Genomic DNA, 7,620 nt, shown 5'->3' on the forward strand with positions numbered 1-7,620 from the left:
GTAGCCATATCAATGAGATCAAAGATCCAATGAAATATTGAATTACTCCTAATATGTAATCTTTATATGTTAACCAATGAGTTAGTATTCTATTGAAGGAATAAGACTTTTTTACTATAAATAATAACAGGAGACTGATTACTGACCTAGCCACATTTCAGCAGGAAACATCTATATGCTGTGAGATCATTGACAGATTCCAGTAAAATTCAGAGTACCAATCAAATTAAAATAAATGATAAAAATAAAAACATATTGAAATCACAGCAGCTATAACCTAAACTATTTAAATAATTTTAACTCTAAAAATTGGAAATAGAAAAAAAAAAGATCTTGCTTCTATTGCTATTCCTTCGGGAAATCATAGAATCACAGAATCTCAGATTTGGGAAGCTCTTGGCACCAAGAACTAGGCACCCCATGTCTGACAGAAAAAAATATCTTCTTCCTATGCTGCATTTTATATGTGGTCATCTGGCCTTTCCTGAAGACTTCCAGTGACAAGGATCCTAATGCCACTTCAGGAAATTTATTCCACTTTTGAATAGTGTTAAGAAGTTTTATCCCCATTATCAAATGTAAATTTGCTACTTCGTAATTTATACTTATTGCTTACAGTTTTGAAGAGTTTTCAAATATTTAGTAAGAATTATCCTATTTCCTCTTCTAGGTTTTCTCTTCTCCAAGTTTTTAATCCCCAAATCTTTCAATGATCCATTTATAATATGATCTTGGTAACCTTTATCATACTGGTTATTCTGTTCTAGAAAAATGTTTTGTTTTGTTTTGTTTTCTGGTATCCTTCCTTAGAACTGACCAAAATCTCCAGATGTTTCTGACCACAGCAGAGTATAGCAGTCCTAACAAAACTTTCAGACTTCTCTACGACACCTTAGCTACCCAAAAAGAGACACTAAGGTATGGGTCCTAACAGACCAATTTATTATGGGAACAACTATAGTTACAAAGACTGAACCAGATAGTTCTAGCTTTATCAACAAGTTTTTAATGAGAAAAATTCCATTTTATTAGGAAATGTAATTACAATATTGATGTTCCCCTTCAGGTAAGATTGCCCAGTCCTAAACAAATGTTCTTCATTTCCTAAGTTAATACCTGGTTATCAAAAATTCTCATCTTTCACAAGTCCTGAAAAAGCTTATAAAGTTCTTTGGGTAACTTCCTTATCAACCTCTAAAAACAAGACAGAAAGATGGTTCTAAAATTGTTAGATGACAAAAAATAGAGAGAAATAGTTAATTCAGTAGATGACCAAGACAGGCTTCAGCAAGATCTTAACTGACCAAAACTGGGCCAAATCTAAGATGAAATTTAATAGAAATAAGTATAAAGTCTTATATTTAAATTGCAAAAGTTAATCTCTTGTGCACAAAGAAAGGGGAGATGTGCCTAGATAGTAATTTGCAAAGGATTTAGAATTTTAGTGTACTGAAAGCTCAATATTAATCAGCAGGATAACAGATCAATAAAACTAATGCAATCAATTATTGGAAGTTATATTATTTTACAAAACATTTAGTATATTAATGTAATATAATACTATTGCTCTATAAGAAATGATAAGCAGGCAAATTTCAGAAAGAAAATTGGGAAGACCTATATGAATTGATGCTGAGTGAATTGGAATCAAGGGAATATTGTATACACTAACAACATTGTGTAATGATCAACTATGATCAATATTATAATGATCCAAGATAAGTCCAAAAGACTCATGATGGAAAAGCCTATCCACATCCTGTTGAGAGCCATGCCTAAGTGTGAAGGGGCAGGTCTGTTCTCCAAAAGCCCCCACTGCTGTGAATCATAACACCCCTAAAGGAATTACAAATCAGCCTTTACTGATGCTTGTGGATTGGGAATGAAATAAATAGAGGAAAAAGGTCAGAGAATGCAACTGCCTCTCAGTCTCCTTGTATCATTAGTATCCTTTCACATGAAGGGATCTATTCTGCTGGTCAGAATTAGATCCTCAGCAGCTAGTAAGTGGCTCCCGTAACACCTACCACCCACTAGCAGGTGGCCCCTGTAACAACATCCAGAGAAATAATTCTGGATTCTGAAAGATCAAAAATTACTGTTTTCGCTTTTTTGTTGTTTTCTTTGCTTTTTTCCTCATGGTTTTTCCCCTTTTATTCTGAGTCTTCTTGCACAACATGACTACTATGGGACTATGTTCAACGTAACTACATATATAACCTGTATTAGATTGCTAACTGTCTTAGGGAAGGGAGAAGAAAGGGAGGGGAGGAGAAAAATTAGAGGCCCAAAATCTTACAAAAGTGGCTGTCGAAAACTATACATGTAATTTGGGGAGAAAGTAAATACTATTAATGCAAAAATATAAAGGTTAAAGACAAGAAAAGAAGTTTGTACTTAAATATAACAATCCTTCCTTAGATCTATCTGTTAGAATTAGAAAGGAAGACTGGTAAAATCTTAGTCTTATTTTGTTCCACTACAGGGAAGAGGGGGAGCCCTGTCCCCTTTTTAAGGGAAAAACAGTATGATCAAAGTCATGGCCCTTTCTGCTCTTTTCTAGGCAGAAATCAAGATCTTTCTTTGACAAAGTGGCAATATCCCAGAGCCATATAGAAATGCCTCTTTGTGAGTTACATGTAGATGATCCTATGGGAATACATACATTCTAATTTGTATCTCTCATACTTGACACGGGATCTGGCACATATAAGTGCATAATAAATGATTGGTGACTGACTTTAAAAAGAAAACAAACGTAAGAAAACTTAGAACTTGAAAACTTGAGTTATAACCCACTCTATAAAATTAAACATAGAAGCATTAAAGGATCTTTATGACTCATAGATATACCATAGAGAACATTCATAATTTATTATTTCTTAGGAAGAAATGGTAGTTATGTACTTTAAACTTAACCAATCAGTACCAAAGTCATATACCATTTACCTGTAGCATTCCTGTGGTTTTAATTTTATCTCACTTTACATACTTAGTTGGACACTCCAGCACCTTTTCAACTCCCTGTTTTCTTTCCCTTCTGATTGGAAGGCTTTAGAGAACAGCACTAACCTCATCCTAAAGTTTTTCTTTATAAAGGTCTGGGATCTAGGCTTTTCCAGCTAACTCTCCCCAGCCTCAACTTTGCTAACTTCCATTAGAGAGCAACCTTCCCTTTTTAGACTGTAAGATGCTTCAGGATAGAGAGTGTCTTTTTGTTTTCTAATTTGTATCCCCATCATTTAGGAAAGTGCCATCATATTGCAAGTATTTAATAAGTGTGTAATGCATCATATTGTAAAAATTAAATTAAAAAGAATAAATTTCAATGATGAATGCTGCCTTCTGAATGAATTGGTTGGCTTAAACTCTTGGAAAGATAGACTCATGTGAAGGTGGCCATTCATTTTTGCTGAGGTAGAACAGTCCAAGGTATAAATCATGGTCTAGGACTTCTTTAGCTCTTGTTTAAAAAGACTAAGTTCAAATTTGGTACTATCCTTTTAAAAAAAAATCACTTTTTTGGCATATTGCCTTCATTAGGAGTTTACTTAAAAAAAAACTCAGATGACAACTCTTGTCTAGATCTCAACAGAAATGGGAAGAAGGGCCACTCTCACATATCAACTAATAAATATATTCTGGTTAGAAATTTTGTCTCTATACATAAATCCTGTGAAGGCTTTGACTTTCCCCAAAGAGAAATTCATTTGTGATTGCTTGACAAATTGTACAATGGGGCATACTATAAGGGGTGATGATTCCCTAGAAGAAAAGCATTTGGAGATACCTCAAAAAACCATTCTCCATTTGATTTATATTTATGTACCCAAAAAAATGTGGATATATAAATACAAATCAAATGGAAAATATTTTTGTGAGATTTGCAAATTTAGAGACATCTTCACTCCAAACATTCATTAAGATTATTTGTGTTCAACCTGTAGTGAGTCTTCCAAGCTCATATTGGTCTCATCAGCTACACTGTACTTTGATTCCAACAAATACCTTGAGTCCAACATAGTGACATCATTTTGATCTTCATCAAGGATAAAGAACAACAATCAACCATTTAAGTATGCTATAGACTATTCTGGAAATTTTTCAAATCTATCTCATGTCTTGGACATGTCTTTCTAGCTTTTAACATGAATAAAGATGGCACTTATTCATAAGGGTGAGCTCACTGAGAGAACAGTAACTGTTTTTTTACTTCTTCTGTTTCTGTAGAATTTGTAGAGTGCTGTATGATAGCATAATTAGGTAAATTAAGAACTGGTTGAATGACCAGAGCCAGAAGAGTCATTAATAGTTCAATGTCTCCCATATCCAGAAGTTATTTTCAATGATTTGGGAGAGAGAGGTGGCAAAGGTAAAACAAGTACTCACCCATGTGGAATAAAATGTGAAATTTGGGACAATACCAGTTTTGGGGTGGTTGGTCAAAATTTGAGAGACTTAGAAACTGACTTCTAGACATAAATGGAAATTTCATAGGGATCATCATCATTAATGTTATCAATAAACCTAGCAAACTCAAGAAGAGAGATTTCTTAAGTGACACTAACCTCTGATGTTGCCTTGTGAGTAACCTCAGGTTCAAGAGTTTGGTGACTTGATCTTTTAGCCAGAGCAAGGAAATGGTATGAAGTAGTATGTCTGTTAGAGAGAAAAGAAATTTCTCATGTGGTCCTCACAGTGGGATTAACAGTAAAGGATTAAAGTCTTGCTTTAAGGAAGCAAAAGCCATAGTATTTTATTACTGCTATTAAAATGAGTTTTTGTTTGACAGTGCTGGTCTGATGGTAAGAAGTTTGCTTGCTTAATAGTTCCTAAATATGTTTTCACTGGGGAGGGGATAGTATACCCAATTCATATAGTAACACTGGACATTTTTCTTTTTTTTTTTTTTTAAAGACATGGGAGCTTTTCTTTATTGTAACTTACAAAAAAATAAATACAACCACAACCAATTTTTTTGAGTAATTTTTGTGGTAACATTCTAAATGTTTAGAATGTTTCTAGCTTTTAACATGAATAAAGATGGCACTTATTCATAAGGGTGAGCTCACTGAGAGAACAGTAACTGTTTTTTTACTTCTGTTTCTGTAGAATTTGTAGAACTTGCCATTAAAAAAAAAGTAATTGCTATTCTGAAGCTTACTTTGTAAAAATTCTTTAACTTAGAGAAGACAGCATCTAAATTTTAATTTTATGAAATAAAGCAATTTCTAGAGTCATAAAGTGTTACCAGGCTCTTAAAAAATTAGTCAAGAAGACTAAAGTCAATGTGAAAGTAGACAGAAAGAAAATAATCTTGGTTATTTAGTTGTAATCCAGTAATATCCACAGATGCATCCAATATACTTGCTGCTGCTAATTCATTCAGGTGTTTGAAAACTGAGTTTAGAACTTTTCTTAAACGTTTTGTGGCCTTCTTGTTGAATTGTAAAAGCACTGCCTGAAAATTCACGGGTAGCCCCTACCTTAGCGCAGATTCAACAAATACTCTCAAAGCCTTTAGGTAAATCCAGGCAATAAATGCTTCATTGAAGTTCATCTTGAGCCACTGCAATTTAGTCATCTCCTCCCTTTCAGATTTAATTTCTTTTTCATCATAGAAAAATTCGTGGACAATGAACTTATTTTCTTTGGCTTTGGCTTTGAAATCATTGATCACCCTAAACATTGTTACTATAAAGAGGCCTCCCTCATCATTCTCAGCAATCAGTTTGGTTGATCAAGGTGCTACCATGTCTGAGAGAGCTGCATCTCTTTTTTGCTACTGTGAATAACTTGGTGATGAGATACTCTGAATCAAGCTTCTTTTCCAGATTCTCCAGACTTCCTTTTAGAATGTTGTAGGCAGCTGTTCAAGCTTTCAGGTCTATTTCTATCTGTGCCAATTGCTTTGCTAATGTGTCACTACACCACAAGTGGCTGCTTGGCAGGATACTTGACCATGTCCCATTCAAATCGGATCAAAAAAGTTGTCAACTCCATTGGCCAACAGGCTCTCATGAACTCTGCCTTTTGCATCTTCCACAACTACTACACACTGAGCCATCTTCTTTCTTTATAAGGCTTTAAGCGAAGGTATCAAGTTTCCCCAATTCTTCTGAGGGACCAACAAGAGAATCCAAGGAACCCACCTTGAAGTCAGGAATGGCAAAATTAGTGTTGTGGAATAAATTAGACTTGGAGGTTACGGTGTTCATCTGTTCGAGAGCCTGTAAATTCTCCTTAACTCCAGGGGGCAGAAATCAGCCAAAATTCCGACGACAATAAGTCTTCCCTTTTAGTCAAGGTTACTGGTGTAAAATGAAGTAGCCTCGCATGCCAGGGTGCGTCGGAAGGTCTGAGGGCTGAGATACTGAAGACGAGAGGCGGACGCGAGCTTGGGTTCGTGACTATGCGTACGATCTGCCTGGGTAGCCTTGGGGTGGGAGCACCTGCGCTCCTTCGGGGAATCGCTTTGGCCACTGCTGGGATGGGACTGGGAAGTGCTGGGCTGCCTCCTGCTGCTGGCTGCCGGGGTCGCTGGAGGGTACAGATATAGATGCTACCCACTTTTCCTACATCAGTCCCTGGAGCACCCAACCCCCGGTTCCATCTGCTCCCCAACATTTTTCTTTAGGAGGGAGGATTGGATAGGACCTTTTGGGACCCATCAAAGAAATAAGAGAATTATATAAATTGCAAGTAGACTATTGTGATTCTTTTGTGTATTTTCCATGACTTTGCACAACCCTTCCTCACTTAAATCCAATTTACTTGCATGTCATGACATCACCTCCATGATGTTTTTTTGGTGGGTCTTTGTGTTTTTTATGTATTTTGTAAGATGAAATAAAAATGTCCTGTACATGATAAGTGTATGTATTCCCTTCACTAATTAAATGCTACCTTGAGGCAGTTAGGTGGTATAGTGTAAAGAGTATTGGGCCTGAAATCAAGAAGTCCTGAGTTCAAAGTCAGAAGAATGAAAGACCTAAGATAAAAGATATAAATCTGGAAGACACCACATTGGTTATCTATTCTACCTCCTCATTTTAGAGATGAGAAAATAAGAGACATACAGAAATTGAGTGACTTGCCAAATGTCACAAAGGTAGTAATAATTGGAGGGGAAATTTGAACCCAGGCTCTCTGATTTCAGAGCCATTTCTTTTTTCCACTGTATGCCTTTTTGAAATATTTTGCTAGAAACTTGGAAAACCGTATCTATAATTTTCTACCTAATCTATATGCTTAGCAGTCCTATCAAGTAATAATTTTAGGTTAGTCCTGGATGAGTTATTCTTGAATAAGTCCTATTGGTTTTTTTGTGATCTCTTTCTTCTCTAGAAGTTCATGTACCAATCCTTTAATAGTATGTTCAATCTTTTTCCCAGAATAAAATCAAATTCACTACTCTCTACTTCACAGAATCCATTTTCTGTCCTTTGTGAAAAAATGAAGGATCATTTGCTCTTTTCCACAGTGATTCTTCTGTTCTCTTCTGTGTTTCAAACATTACTAACAATGACTTAGCAATCACATTTTTCAGTTCTTTATTCTTTGATATCTGACTCGGATAATCTAAACTTAATATGGCTAGCTAGGTATTCTCCTTTTTCT

General features: G+C 35.4%; 1 pseudogene; it reads right to left on the reverse strand.

Annotated features, from left to right (window-relative positions):
* Positions 1-3,901: 3,901 nt before the first annotated feature.
* Positions 3,902-6,673, reverse strand: LOC100922475 (annotated as a pseudogene).
* Between the last annotated feature and the right edge of the window lie 947 nt (positions 6,674-7,620).

The sequence above is a fragment of the Sarcophilus harrisii genome, chromosome 4, assembly GCF_902635505.1.
Source record: "Sarcophilus harrisii chromosome 4, mSarHar1.11, whole genome shotgun sequence".
NCBI classification, from domain to species: domain Eukaryota; kingdom Metazoa; phylum Chordata; class Mammalia; order Dasyuromorphia; family Dasyuridae; genus Sarcophilus; species Sarcophilus harrisii.